We start from the raw sequence: 16,794 nt of genomic DNA, 5'->3' as shown, positions 1-16,794 counted from the left end.
TGTTTTTGACTTAGCGGACATTCATTGTTCCCAAACGATCTTATCCGCTATTTTCGTACCATGAATTGCTTCGAGTGTGGACTTAACCAATTGAATCAAAATATAGAACTAAAAAAAGTTCTCTCATTTTGGGGTGAAAACGAAAATTCTCTCTTCTTAATAGAAACCGGTAGAATTGTTATTATAGAAAAATATATTTAATAGTTGAAAATAAGTTCTCTCTACTTTTCAGTAGAATAACAATCTGTCAAAATTGTGTTAATAGTTGAAAACCAATGCCATTATTTATAGGAAGAGAAGGTAGAACCCTTGTTGAGTCGTAGCGATTTATTTCAAATAGAAAAACAACATCCTAATTAGAATAGGACTAGAGTGGATGGCACACCCTAGTATTCCTACTAGGATTGCTATCCCCTTCATGTCCATAGGGGTTTTTTTGGCCTCTCTCACATCGGGTCCAAGTACGAGTACTTCTTAAGCCTTTTTGGCCCAATACTCTATAATGTGATTCAACCCAATTCAATTTTTCTAGTTCCCAAAATAAAATTTAATATTTATATATAAAACATTTTTGTCATCTCTATTTTAACCTCAGAAAAATTTTGATGATTTTACCCTTGGTAATTTTTTGATGATTTTGCCCTTGGTAAAATTTCGAGAAAATATGTTTAATATTTAACAACTCAACATGTTTGCTATGACCAAATGGTTTTTTTAAATAATCCATATAGGATTGCAAACGGATCATTTTCATTTTCATTTTCATTTCCATTTCCATTTTTGAAAACCTACATTCATTTCTAAATGATTCCATTTTTCCATTTTAGAGAAAACCATTTTCATTCTTGAATATTTTCCATTTTTATTTTTCTATTCATTTCGTTCATTTCTATTCAAACACACAATTCATTTTTGCTTTCAAAGAGCTAGCGGAGGGACCGATTGGACATATGTAGTTGAGGCTCAAATGATTTATAATTACGTTCTGGATTTTCGCCTATTAATTATAAACTCATTTAGTCATAAGGTCATTCCACTATAGTATCATGACTGAGCTTTCCCCAACGACATACCATTACGAAAGCAACTACTCAGTGCTCGTTAATGATCTTGTCATAAGTGTGTTACCCTTATAGGATATCATCGATCTCTTTGGGATAATATATGTTCTCCCAATATGATCATATTTTATCTCATGTTAACCATTACATCTTTCTTAATGAAAAGTCAATCACTATCAAATGGTGAACAAGTGATCTATCATAAAGACGGACGACCCGTGGCCACGTTTACTTTTCATCAACCATGTAATGCCACTGAGAGGATATCATTTACCCATGTTTTGGGCTATGAATTCCACTATTATGAATGACACCGTATACTACAGAAGTCATACACCCAACGCACCAACTTATAGTTCCGTATCTATTTGAACTCGATCTTTTACTTACATCAAAGTGTACGAGTCACGCATACATAGTCAGTCATCCACTTAGGATTTAGGTATACCGCACTATGAACATCACAAGTGAATAAACTCATAAAGTGTGGAACATTTAACTCTCTGTGATCGTGTGGACCAAATTGCACTTAAAATTTAAAATGACACACAGTTGTGTGGTGTGGTCGTGTGTGGCACACGACCGTGTGACAGTCTGTGTTCCAGGCTATGTACTACCAAAATAACACCAAAATAACCCTCAATGTAAGCCAATTTAATAACCCTTACGTACACACCAAGACAAATCATTTCCAAACACTTCCACACATTAAAACACAATCAAACACACCTAAAACATGCCAAAATCAATCAATCTAGGTGTCTAACAAATATACCATCACTTGGCACCGCAATTCATACACCAAATCAATCCAAACTCAAAGCCACAAGTCAATATCATAATCATGTATAAAACTTTACCAACTAACCAATTGATGGTCGTGAAACTAACTAGAAATTCGACTTAAGGCAAGCGCACCTATCGAACAGTAGTATAGTTATGGTGAGACTGGAAATATCGTATCTACGAGGACTAAAAGTACTAGTAGTTATTATCTTTTTATTATCTAGCCTAAAATTTAAGAGAATGTTTTATCTAAACTAATTATCTAATTAACTAAAGTAACGACATGGATTAAAGTTGGAAAATACTTTTGAAAAACTGGTTGAGAAGACAATACCCAATAAAGAATCCACCTAAACTTCACTTATTACCTTTAACTCAGACGATTTATTCACTTGACTTATTCCATATAAATCCCTGATTTATGTTAATATCCATTTCGAGACTAAAACAACTGACTCTAGGTTAATTAATTGAAATCTCTTTCTAATTAAAACCTCTATTGTCGCATTAACCCGATCTATGGATTCCCTAATTATATTTGACTCTAATCCGGCAGATTTATGTCGTCCTATCTCTAAGATTGCATGCAACTCCGCTTAATTATGAATGATCTACTTTTAAACAGATACTTTTTCTCCACTGAATAAGCACATCAAAAACATGAATTAATACCTGGAATATTAAAGCAAGAATTAAAATTCACAATTAAGAACAAGAACAAGTATTTATCATATAAATCAAAGAGTAATAAGACTCATCTTAGGTTTCATCTCCCTTAAGTATTTAGGGAGTTTAGTTCATAATATTAATGGAAAACATCTCAAAGTTTGGAAAACAACAAAACATAAAGAAACCCAAAGAACTTTTAAGAAATTGGATGGAAGTCTTCACTCTTGATGTAGATCATGGCTCTGAGGTGATTCTGATGGTTGTTCTTGAGTATTTCTGCCTCCCACTCTGTATGTCCCTTTTAATCCTCTTCTAGGGTGTTTATATAGTCTTTAAAATGCTTCAAAACCCTCAAAAGTGGCCTTTTCCGAGTAGAACTAGACTTGGGCTTGACAGAGACACGGCCACGTGCCACGCCCGTGTGCAAGTGCTCAAACCATGTGCAATTCTGACTTGGATTGATGTCGACACGGCCATGATACATGGGCATATGGCCTGCCCGTGTGCCTCACACGAGCGTATGGGTTACCCGTGTGAAAGTGCCTAGGCCGTGTGAAACACTGTTTTAAGCACAATTTGTCCGTTTTTGGCCCGTTTCTCGCTCTTTTTGCTATCTTTAGTTCTCCTGAGTATAAAACATGAAATTAAAGGATTAGGAGCATCAAATTCACTAAAACCAAGGAAAAATCATTCATAAATATGTCAAGCATGAGGTAAAAATATGTATAGATTATGGTTTATCAAATATCCCCACACTTAAGCATTTGCTTGTCCTCAAGCAAAATCCTCAACTCACAATCAAAATAAATTCTTCTCAACTTATAATTCTCATCAATAATGATTCAAAATAATCCACAAGAAGTCATACATTGAAAATTTAACTAAAAGAACGTTAAAGTTTCTAATAGTCAAAGTTGAGCATTTCAATCATAAAATTATAGGCACCCCCATTTATCTAAGTAATTATCTTTAATTCCAAATTGACATTTATTGACATCCTCGCTAAAAGTTCACTCAAATCACTCAATGTGTTTAAGGTTCAATGATTAAGCACTTATTAGTCAAACACGAAAAGTTATTACCATAGGCTTGCATGAAAATCGAATCTCCACCACTATAAATTGGATGACACACAAATCAAAAGGTCTTTAAAGGGTTGTAACGGGGCTTTGGGTTAAAAGTGTGGATACAGACTAACAAAGAAAGGGTTAGAATCGAGATTAAATTGATAAATTACCTAACTGAAAAAATAACTAACATCAATTAAATAAACATGAGCTTCTTCTCAGAATATGGAATTAAATACTTACGCTCAAAAACAAAGAATTACTACTAATATATATGTTTTTTTTTAAGAATAAGAACAAGTACAAGTATAAGAGGAAATTATAACATTCAAAGAAAATAGTTAGGCAATTAACCAAATCAAATCTTGACAAAAAAGGCCTCAATAAATTAGGAAAAATTCTCAACGAATCAAAAAGTATGATATAGGGGTTACAATTTAGGGTAACTTAAAAAAAATAGTTTGTTAACCTCAAAGGGGTTCACTAAGGGTTAATTATGAGGGTAGGCTTTTTATGGGGTAAATGGGTTAAAACCTAAGTGCCTTTATCATTTTAGTATATCAAATCAAAGGTGTGGTCTTGACATACATAATCGATACAAGTTCTAGAATAACAATTCAATGTTGACACACTCCTAACCAATAAAATCAGTGAGCAAGAAATATATATGCTCTTAAAAGGCTCAAAATCTCACGAGAATTATGGGTATTTGATGTCAATCCTGTAAATTCAGAACTTCAAGATAATACCTCAATTCAGGGAAACAACCTAGCAATTTTAATTCTAAAAAATTTCAACTTATCATACTCGATTTTCTAATGTCTTATAGTTGAAACAATCAATGCACAGTTACTTATGATTTAATTCAAAACATATCAATAAAAATCATAGATCAATTAAAATTTACTCTAATAATGATATGAGAAAATTATTTGAGAACAAGATAAAAATTCAGATATTTTCTGATAATCACATAAATAACCTCCCCACACTTAAGATGTCCATTGTCCTCAATGTACAAAGATAGTTAATAACAATATAAGCATAATATCAGAAGAGAGGGAGAGTAGCAAAATTGCCCTGAATATTTGGATGAGATCCTTGGAGTAACGAGAGCAAGAATTGTAGAGAAAGCTGAATAAAAGACATGATTCTGAGGTACTAATAAGAAAATAAACACCACTGTGGAAGAGAATTAAGGGATAATTCAATAATAATCATAAAGATAAGTAGGGTTTAAAAATATAAAACATAAGTCTTCAAAAATAAATAAGAGAAAATAAAATTTAAATAAAAATAAAAATAAAAATAAAATAAAAGGACTCAAAGGTTCTCATCATCAGAGTCGTGGACCGGTGGCACTGAAGAAGAAATATGGAGGTGGTGGCAAATCTGTCAGAGAGTGGCGTCGATACTGTCGAATCGCTCGAAGCACTGCTGCTCAAAGCGAGTGAATCGCTCGGATAAGTCTGTTAAAGTGGTAGCAGGAGGTTGGTGATGCGGTGGTGGTGGTGGGGGTAGGTCCTCGTAAAGGGATGAACATTGTCAGAAATGTCCTCTGGCTCATCCTGGTCATCAGAGTGGTTGAGTCTGTACTGAAGAGGGTCGACTCCACGACGTCGCTCTATCATCATCATGTGGATCATATTGAAAATTCTTTGAGGAGACATCTGGCCGACTAATGTGAGTGTCGATGACATCTCTGAAGTGTCGAAGAGGCCGAAATGTCGAGCGAGGCGAGTCACGTAAGGGCCAAGGCAGATAGGGCCCCTCCTATGGTGATCTATTTAGTGGTGAAAGGCGAGGGCGATAAAATATGCTAAGTAAAATACATGGCCAGTCGCCATGCTTCATAGGAAGTACGCGTTAGTGGTGCTAACTACTCCGTTACTCTCTCTCCTCCAGTAAAAGTGTGAGCCAAGATGGCATGGATGTAGCATAGTGTTGGAGGAAGAGAGGTTACTTTTGAGCGACTCGTGTCATAGGGAACCGTGCTCGCCTTAAGGTCGGTCTAACAGCAATATGGTGAATAGTGTATGTGTCGATGAAGTTGTAGAAAATTCTCTGAAGCCATGAACTCTTCCGTATAGAGGCCCAAAGTAGCTCCAAACTCCGGTACACTCATATGCTTGACAAGTCCACCAAGTCTGAAAACAATAGTACCAACCTCGTCATGTGTGTTCATCACGTGCTGTAAGTGGAAGGTAGTGCAGAACTCCAATGTCAGCTCTGAATAGATGGGCTCGATGATTGCAAAGAACCGATCCCATGGCTCAGTATCGAGATGGAAGTGAACAAAGTGAGCAAGTTGGACCTGTTCCAACACAGCCCAGTCAATACATCGGCCCACTCCCAATGGTCGTACACGTAGTAGCTGAAACAAGTCATTTTGTGGGTCTGACGAGAACTGAAGCAGAGGATGGCGAGCTTCGGTCGAGGCGCCTGAGGAGGTTGTGCCAGGGCCCTTCCGCTTTTTTGAAGCGAGAAAAGAAATTTTCTTGCCTCGTGTGCTTGTCATTATATGCCTAAAAACAGTAGTCAGGGTGTGCACGGCAGTGGACGGAGCTGCTGGTCAGAGTCGGTACTGTTCCCAATGGTGGGGGGCGGGACACGGGCATGGAGAGGTAGGCCGTGTGGCGCAATGTGAGGGCGTGGGGGTGTGGCGCGAAGATGGAAGGGAAAAAAAGAGAGGGGGTTTGAAGAAGGGGGTCAGCCGGTGGTGGAGACGCTGGTAGAAGCTATTGGTCATCGGAATGGGTGCACAGGCGTGAGGGGAGTTTGGAAGGCTGCGGCGGCTAAGGGGAGAGAATTGGGGAAGAAGACAAGGGGAAAAAATTAGGGTTTGAGAGGGTTATAAAAAGGCCTGTGTGGCTCTCGTCCAGCCCGTGTTTATCGCAAAATTTGAATTTCTAATCGTCACATGGCCTGAGGACACGCCCGTATGGCTGACTCGTGTGGTTCACATGACCGTGTGCAATGTTGTTCGCTTCTCCCACCCCCGTGTGGTACCCCACACACCCATGTGTCCGAACACATGACCGTGTGCCTTGCCCGTGTGGCTCCCTAACTTATTTAAATTTTAAAAAATTAGCTCCAATTTTCACACGGCCTAGGACACGCCTGTGTGTCTAGGCCGTGTTCTTCACACGGCCGTGTGGATCGACTTCATGGCCATGTGGCTCGATACTTAAGGGATTTTTAGCCCTGTTTCCATAATGCCAAAGGACTCGCCCGTGTGTCCAGGCCGTGTGGGCCACTGTACCTACACAAAAATACTAAAAATAGCTAAAATAAACTAGTCAGTAGTGTTAGTGCTCGGGTTGCCTCCCGAGAAGCGCTTATTTAGAGTCTAAACTCGACTTACCTTTTATTCGCATGATTACAGTGGATTGAGGAGTTGAAACTCCTCGCTTCTGCTATTAATTTTACCAAAATAAGGTTTGATTCAAGTATTATTTACCTTAAAAGTTTTGAATTTAGTATGTATTACCTCGACTGTACCATGTGGGAAGATGTTTATTACCGTGAAGGGAGTCACTCCTTCTGTATTGTGCTCTAAAGTTACAATTCAGGGGTCCTTTTCATCTAACAATACTTTATCCCCAACTTTAATTTGCTTTGTTTCATCCCTGCGCTCATCGTGGTGTCTCTTTGATTTTTCGTGTGCTTTTGGTTTCTCATTGACATGTGTTCGCCATTCATCTAGTTCATCGATCTGAAGCTTTCATTCTTCGTGAGTAGCTCCGTTTTTGTGGCATGGATTAGAATGATACTCCATCACGTTCTTCCTAGGGGACTTTTGCATAGAAGTTTGAGTTGTAACATTATTTAAATTAACTGAATCATGTCGATTACTAGATATTTTAGTAGAATCACGAGCTTGGAGAGTAATCGTGTCATCACCTACACGAAGTATCAATTCACCTGTGCCAACACCAATGATAGATCTAGCAGTTGCTAAAAAGGTTCTTCCTAAAATTAAAGGTATGTCACTATCCTCATCCATGTCTAAGACAACAAAGTCAACTGGAAATATAAATTTATCAATTTTGACCAGCACGTCTTCAATAATAACTCTAGGAAATCTAATTGTTTTATCTGCTAATTGAATGCTCATTCTAGTTTGTTTGAATTTCCCAAGACCGAGTTGTTTAAACATTTTATAGGGCATGACATTAATACTTGCCCCTAAATCAGCCAAAGCATTGTTAACATTTAAACTACCAATTAAATAAGGAATCATAAAAATCCCTGAATCTTTCAACTTGTTAGGTAGCTTATTTTATAGAATGGCTGAGCAAACTGCGTTCAACTCCACATGCGACGCCTCATCCAACTTTCGCTTATTTGCTAAAAGCTCTTTTAAAAATTTAACTGCATTTCGCATCTACGAATGAGCTTCAATAAACGGTAAGTTAATATGTAATTTCTTTAATAATTTAAGGAATCTACCAAATTGTTTGTCCATGTGGTCTTTTCTTGTCACCTTAGGGTATGGCACACGGGGTTTATATTCTCTACTTACCGATTTTTGCTCACTATGGTCCACCTCATCCTTACTTTTACTTACTACAATTCTTTGCCTCAGTTCTGGTTCAAGTTCAACTAACCCTTCTTCATCTTGAATAGTAATCACATTAAGTTGTTCCCTTTGGTTAGTTTCAGTATTACTCGGCAAGCTCCCTTGTAGTTGTTCAGAAATCAACTTAGTAAGCTGTCCTATTTGAGTTTCGAGCCCTTGAATCGACACTTGCTGATTTTTAAGAGCTGTATCGGTATTCTGAAAATGCGTTTCTAACACCAAGATGAATTTCGTTAGCATGTCTTCAAGGTTCAGCTTCTTTTCCTGCTGGTAAGGCGGTTATTGAAAACCTAGGGGATGTTGTGGCCTTTGATTTCCTTGACCACCCCACGAGAAATTGGGATGTTTCCTCCAACCTACATTATAAGTGTTACTGTATGGGTTATTTTAAGGTCTAGAATTATTATTACCCATATAGTGGACTTGTTCCTCCTCGGTGGTAGGGTTAAAGAATTGATATTCTGTGTGGTGTACCCCTCCTCCATTTGAATCACACCTCATCACTGGATGTTACTGAGTAGAACCATACAAACCAACAATCTTCTTATTTAAAAGTTCTACCTGGTTAGATAGCATAGTAACTGCATTGAGGTTGAAAACACCAGCAGCTTTCATCAGCTTTGTTCTCATGACTTGCCACTGATAGTTATTCAGTGACATCTCTTCAATAAATTCATAAGCCTCTTCAGGTGTTTTTTCGTTCAATGTTCTACCGACGGTTGTGTCGATTAGTTGCCTTGTTGAGGGGTTCACACTGTTGTAAAATGTCTGAACCTGCAGCTATAGAGGTAACCCATAGTAAGGGCACCTTCTTAATAAGTCCTTGTATCTCTCCCATGCATCATACAGAGTTTCTAGATCCATCTGTACAAAAGAAGAGATATCATTCCTCAATTTAGCCGTTTCGGCCAGCGAAAAATATTTAAGTAAAAATTTTTCAGTTATTTGTTCCCAAGTAGTGATTGACCCTCGTGGTAACGAATGTAACCACTGTTTAGCTTTATTCCTCAATGAGAATGGAAACAACCGAAGGCGAATGGCATCGTCAGAAACGCAATTGATCTTAAAAGTGTCGCAGAGTTCCAGAAAATTTACTAAATGAGTGTTTGGATCCTCATCCTGCAAACCATCAAACTGAACAAACTGTTGTATCATTTGAATTGTGTTAATTTTCAGTTCAAAATTATTTGCAGCAATAGCAAGTCTAACTATACTCGATTCAGCTCATGTTAATGTAGGTTTAGCATAATCATACATAGTACGAGGAGCAGGATCCTGATTTACTGGGTTTGCAACAGCCACAGGAGGTAATAGATTATTTTGATTATCAATCATCTCCTCAGTTATGGTTTGAATATCGTCTTTTTGTCCTTCCTCTATGTATTGTAGGCTTCGCCTTATTTCCCTTCTGTTTCTACGAGCAATGCTTTCGATCTCACTATCAAAAAGTAGAGGTCCTGATGGGTTTCTTCTAGTTATAAACTATAAAAACCTGCCAGAAGTAAATAAGAGAAAATTTAGTAATTTAAGAAAAATTAAAATTAAATTGCAATAAAAATAAAAAATGGCGAAAGTAATAAAAAATAAGTGTTCCTAATATCTTAGTCCCCGGCAACGGCGCCAAAAACTTGATGGTCGTGAAACTAACTAAAAATTTGACTTAAGGCAAGCGCACCTATCGAACAGTAGTATAGTTATGGTGAGACCGGAAATATCGTATCCACGAGGACTAAAAGTACTAGTAATTACTATCTTTTTATTATCTAGCCTAAAATTTAAGAGAATGTTTTATCTAAACTAATTATCTAATTAACTAAAGTAACGACAGAGATTAAAGTTGGAAAATACTTTTGAAAACCGGTTGAGAAGATAATACCCAAGAAAGAATCCACCTAGACTTCACTTATTACTTTTGACTTAGATGATTTATTCATTTGACTTATTTCGTAGAAATCCCTGATTTATGTTAATATCCATTTCGAGACTAAAAACAACTGACTCTAGGTTGATTAATTGAAATCACTTTCTAATTAAAACCCCTATTGTCGCATTAACCTGATCTATGGATTCCCTTATTAGATTTGACTCTAATCCGGTAGATTTATGTCATCCTATCTATAGGATTGCATGCTACTCCGCTTAATTATGAATGATCTACTCTTAAACAGAGACTTTTGATCCACTGAATAAGCACATTAAAAACATGAATTAATACCTGGAATATTAAAGCAAGAATTAAAATTCACAATTAAGAACAAGAACAAGTATTTATCATATAAATCAAAGAGTAATAAGATTCATCTTAGGTTTCATCGCCCTTAGGTATTTAAGGAGTTTAGTTCATAATATTAATGGAAAACATTCCAAAGTTTGGAAAACAACAAAACATAAAGAAACCCAAAGAACTTCTAGGAAATTGGATGGAAGTCTTCACTCTTGATGTAGATCCTGGCTCCGAGGTGATTCCGATGGCAATTCTCGAGTATTTTCTGTCTTCCACTCTGCGTGTCCCCTTTAATCCTCTTCTAGGGTGTTTATATAGGCTTTAGAATGCTTTAAACCCTTAAAAGTGGCCTTTTTCGAGTAGAACTAGACTTGGCCTCGACAGGGACACGGCCGTATGCCATGCCTGTGTGCAAGTGCTCAAACCGTATACAATTCTGACTTGGATTGATGTCGACACGGCCATGACACACGGGCGTGTGGCCTACCCGTGTGTCTCACACGAGCGTGTGGTCTACCCGTGTGGAAGTGCCTAGGCCGTGTGAAACACTGTTTTAAGCCCAATTTGTCAGTTTTTGGCCCGTTTCTCACTTTTTTTGCTATCTTTAGTTCTCTTGAGTATAAAACACGAAATTAAAAGATTAGGAGCATCAAATTCACTAAAACCAAGGAAAAATCATTCATAAATATCCCAAGTATGAGGTAAAAATATGTATAGATTACGGTTTATCACCAATTCATCCACAATTTATTCCACCATCAACTATCTACTTTCATAAGGCATAAATAAGCAACCAAGTCACATATTTACACAGACATTTACAAACCCAAAAATAAGATCATATATTTACAAGTAAGCTAGACATAAACTCAAACCATACCATATTGAAAAAATAGCATAAAGCTCCTATTATGTGCCATTTATAACCATCAACAAAATTACAAAATATCTATCAAAGTGATGGATGGATAGTGCGAATTTACTGTGACTAGATTCCAACCGATCGAGCCTTCTGATGATCTACAAGAAAGGAAAAACAACCCATAAGCAAATAATACTTAGTAAACTCGTATAACCAAAAACGTAAACTTACCTATTAGGCTCAATTTAAAATAAGTGATGCATAATTTCATTCTCATGCTCATGATTCATTAAATCCCATATACATCACAAGTCTCATAAGTTAGTGAGCTCAACAGGAAAATACATAATCTTATCATGTCATAAAGCACATAATAGTAACTTATCAAATATACCTTTTTCCCAAAACATTACCAATTTACATTACTCATCCAAACCAAAACATTTCATATAATTAAGCTCACTTGATTAAGTATTTATTACCCGTTGAACCAAATGAAACAACATTGGATACATGGGAACCATGCTCACACACTTTTGTGCCTATATATGTAATGCTCACACGAGCTGTAGGTCAGAATATAAAGCTACATGATGCTGCTCACACGAGCTGTGGAGAATTCACAACAAATGCAGGACCTCAGCTATTGGTAAGACATCCAAGACTAACCTGAAAGTGTATAACCCCTAATGACATGTCATTTGTATCCTAGGTGTTCACAAGATTCAAATGGGACACCTTTCATACCCTTATCCTTAAACTTCATTTCCATTATAACATTTCACTCTCATATACATGTAATCCATATTATCAACAATTTCAACAATTGATTATTATGGCAATGTAATTTAATTTAGCATATAGTGTACATTAAACATTTAAGTTACCTAAATTAGCTATTCATTAGCATTTAACAATTCTACAAGAAATGAATTAACTATTATACAAACTTACATCGACGAAAACAGTTGTAAAAACGAAGCCGACGGCTAGTTCGATACTTTAGATTTTCCATGATTTAAATCTGATTGGCCTGTTTATTTATCTATATAATAATTTTCATTCAATTAAATAATTCAAATAACTTACATAATTAATTCAAGCCTATAGCTCTTATCAATGTGAATTTACAAAATTACCCTTGACATTTTAACCTTTATACACTTTAATTCTTAACCTCAAAATTTATGAATTATCCAAATTTAATCATAATACCAGCTAGCGGAATTCTATAGGATTCATAATCAACTCATTTTTATCATCATTTCACAATATTAACTTATTATTTAAACTATTTAATCCTTAAACATTAAAATTACTAAAATTCACTTAACAAAATACTTTTATTTAGCTATTAAACTTAAAATCTATCAATTAAATAACAAACACACCTAATTCATTTATGGTAAGTCTCTAAACTTTTAATAGTTTCATAAATTAACCCTCGGGTTAACTAAATTAAGCTAAAATGACTTCAAAAACATAAAATTCATTAAAAATGAGATCAAAATCACTTACCATGCAAGCAATTCTATGATGTTTTTCGGTTGAAAATGGATGAAAGAGGAAGATGACTATAGATCTAGTAAATGACATTTTTTTGTGCCACACGAGTTGGCACACAATCATGTGACCCACACGGGCTGGCTACAAGCCCAATATACTATAGATCTAGTAAATTTTTTTATACACACGGCTTCAGTTTGTTACACGACCGTGTGACTTTTGATGAAATTTTACAATTTGATCCACACAGCCTCAATAAGATACACGGTCGTGTGCCCCCTGTTTTGCATAAGTGCCTTTATCGTTTGAAAATGTCTCAATTTGATCCTTATAGTTCTCGGGTCAACTTAAGAGTTTTTGTAAGCTCGATTAAGACTTGAATTTAATTGTATATAATAATATTTAAATGTTTAAGACATGATTGATTATTTAAAAGATTTATTTATGATATAATTGATCTATAATTTTGGAAATGTTGCAAATTAGTCTTAATTAAATTCTAGGTTGATATTAGAGCATACATAAGATAGTATAAGGCCCGACCAAAATTATATTTGGTGATTATGCATTGAATTGATTACAATTATGTATTCATGTTTAAATTGAATGTTAATTATGTAATTATGAAGAAATTCCATGTTTGTTTGAAATAATCGACATGAATTGAATGTCTTCTCTTCCAACTTTAATTGTAGCATTCCGTAGCTCGGGACTGGCGACCGAACCAGTAAGGGGTGGTACATCCCTTGCCATACCTACAAACACCCTTCAAGTAGATGCAAGAATTCCTCTTCAACAAAACCATACACCGTTTTCATGCCATATACCATTTCTTCCTCTGTCATGTCACCATCTAGACTAATTCCCATATCAATTGACTTCTCCTCAAATCTTTTTTCTCCTTATTCATTTGAATTTAGTAGAACTTACTTATAAGAAAGCTTGTTCTCTCCTATAGGTTGTTAAAGCATTTGAATCATAAATGCGAGTTTATGAATGTGTATGGTCTTAACAAGTAAACTGAAAGGCAGGATTTTTTGCTAAATTTGGTTCTGTGATTTAATCTAATATTCTTTAGGTTATTAATGGGGATTTTAAAATTATTAAGTGTAATACTTCTCACTTGTCCCAACATACAATATAAATGAGAGGTGTCATTAGAGCATTTTCGTGACAATAATCTTAGATTTATTTAAGAAATTGAATATTAAAACAATTATATAAAATAGATAAAATCAATTTTTGAATTTTTAAAATCATGTTTAAACCATTTAGAAATGAATTTTAGATGTTTGAAAGCGTTCAGGACTAAATATGAGCCTTGAAGGTCTCAATTTCAACAAAATAGTGTCATGGCACTGTCAAGGGCCTATGTATCGATACCTAAGGAGGCTTCAGGCAATGGCGGAGCCATGTTAATATGGGGGGAAGGGTAAGCTAAAATTTGATAGTTGGAGAATCTTCATTGATTACTGGTAGACTAGCATCACAAGCATCACTACTTTCCTCTTAAAAAAAAGTATCAAATATCTTTACCTTCTTCATTTTTTTTACAATCGACTTAAAATTTAATTTTATAAAATTATAAAAATAAAATAAAATGACTATAACATCCTCCAACAATTAGAATTCTAAAAAATGAGAAGACTTCACTGAAAACAAGTGAAACAAGGAATAGCAAGTCACACGTATGGACAAAAAAATAAATGGTAAATAAAGAATTAACACTAAAAGGAGAAAAAAAATAGTAATTTCGGTAGTGGACCCGATTCAACAATGAGAAAAACATTAAAAAAAAAGACAATAGCATAAAAATCAACCAAAACCAACATAAAAAAAAAAATTTCTATTGGATTCAACAATGAGGAAAAAAACATAAAAAAAATTGTAGTTTCATTAGCTATATGGACCCAATTCAACAATGAGAAAAACATAAAAAAAAATGACAACAGCTTAAAAATCAACCAAAACCAACACAAAAAAACATTAGAAAAATAACTTTCTATTGGATTCAACAATGAGTAAAAAAAAAAAAAAAACCATGTATCGTTAGCTATATGGAGCTGATTCAACAATGAGAAAAACATAGAAAAAAAAAATGAAACTATCACATTTTGTAAATTATTACCAAAAGCATACCAACCATGACAAATAGTAGTTTCAGTAATGGATCTCATTATAAATAAGTTTCTACTGCAAATAACTATTTCACTAATTTTGAAGCGTGACAACAACATATATCTAACTAGCATCTCAAAAATATTAAACTTTTACGTGTAAATTGATTTCCCAAATTCAACTAATAAACTATCGAGACATCTAAATACCTCTTTCTCATTAAAAAAATGGCACACTAGTAAATTAAGAGTATATACCTTGATTGATGAAAATACCAATATCAAGACCCTATAAAGCTCAAACTTGTATTTATTTTGCAGTAATTAAGAAAGTAAAAACAAATAAAGGATGAAATCATTTGAAAGAAACAGTGTAAGTTCCAATTTATTCAAGAAGATTTTTCATTTGTTTTTTTTTAAGAATAATTTTTTTAATATTATTTTTAATACTATAAAAATATTAGAAAGTCTACTTCCATTTTTAAGAAGAGAAATTGAAAATTCTTACAACTTGGGGTTTTGGACCCACGTCCCTGTACTATCTAATTTTAACATTCGATCGAGTTGGGGTGCGAACCTTTGAGAGGGGTAAGGGACTTTAGTCACTTTGAGATAAATTTTTGATCCTTTCTAAGCTGAGAACCAATATCTACATCTACATCATGGGTGCCGAACCCTACGTGTATAGGAACAAAATTTTCTTTTATTATTTTAATTGTTGCATTTGATTGGGTCTTCGGTGAAATTTGTATATGAGTGTTCTATGTACGGTTTAAGTTGAAAAATAAATTCTAAATTATATAATTAATTTAAAATAATTATGAACAAAATTCAAATTTGAAATCTCAAAATACTCAAAATTTTTATTATTTCAAATTATTTTATATATAAAGTAGGAAAAATAAATAAATTGGGCGGATCATTAATTTATTTCCAACGACAAGTCAAAAAATCTGCTTTGCATTGAAAAATGAATAACAACATTAATATTAATATTAAATTTTTTTATATTAATAATGGGTAAATTTTAAAATAGTCATTTTTATTTCATTTAAGTTGCATTTTAGTCACTGAACGTTAATTGCCATTAACGGTGTGATAATAAGCTGACGTAGCATGTTAAATCATCATTTAAACCAAAATTTTAGATTAAATTACAAATTAGTCCCTCTTATTTTTCGTTTTGAGTAATTTAATTTTATTCTTTTACGTTTAAAAAAGATGAAGAATGGAAGAAAATAGAAGGGAAAGCAGAAAAGAATGAAAAATAAAGAAAGAAAAAGGAAAAGTTAAAAAAATTGCTCAAAAAAAAATGAAGACCAATTGTATAGTTTAACCTAAAATTTTTGTTTGAAATAATGATACTACGTCAGCTTACCGTTACACCTTAACGGTAATTAACGATTTAGTAACTAAAATATTACAACACAATAATATAAGTGACTAAAATGAAATCTAAGAAAAACAAAAGTGACTTTTGACCTATAACCAAAGCTAATTATTATTGTTCACTTCAGTCATGAGTAAACTACATTCAAGCCATTAGTAGACAGCCAGTTCAATGTTTCATGACAGTATATATATGTGCTCTATAAGCAAGCCATTACTAGCTACCTGATCAGTATAATTTTCTTGCAAATAGTAAATAATTAACCTGATCGGTCATTTTCACGACGGTAAATTTATCATGTCAAAAAAAATTGATGTCCTCAATAAGGCCATAGACAGATTTCTTTCTAGATTACAGAAAATAATGGTAGGGTAGATGATATAGGGTTTGAGATATTGTATGAACATTAATTTATTATGGTTCCTAAAAGTGCATATGCTTCAAAATATGCAGGAGCATAGCAGCATTCAATTCAAAACTGGAAGGTCCATGGTGTCTTCATGAACTGTTTCCTCTCCATTGAGCCCCCT

At 34.4% G+C, this 16,794-nt stretch overlaps 1 non-coding gene across 1 annotated transcript; it reads left to right on the top strand.

Annotated features, from left to right (window-relative positions):
• The first annotated feature begins 8,955 nt into the window (after positions 1 to 8,955).
• On the top strand, positions 8,956 to 9,062 carry LOC128295878 (small nucleolar RNA R71). Its single transcript, XR_008286427.1, has one exon. It is a non-coding gene; the product is annotated as a small nucleolar RNA R71 (small nucleolar RNA).
• Positions 9,063 to 16,794: the final 7,732 nt, after the last annotated feature.

Source organism: Gossypium arboreum, chromosome 7 (assembly GCF_025698485.1).
Source record: "Gossypium arboreum isolate Shixiya-1 chromosome 7, ASM2569848v2, whole genome shotgun sequence".
Lineage (NCBI taxonomy): Eukaryota > Viridiplantae > Streptophyta > Magnoliopsida > Malvales > Malvaceae > Gossypium > Gossypium arboreum.
This window is presented reverse-complemented; position numbering and strand designations above follow the sequence as displayed.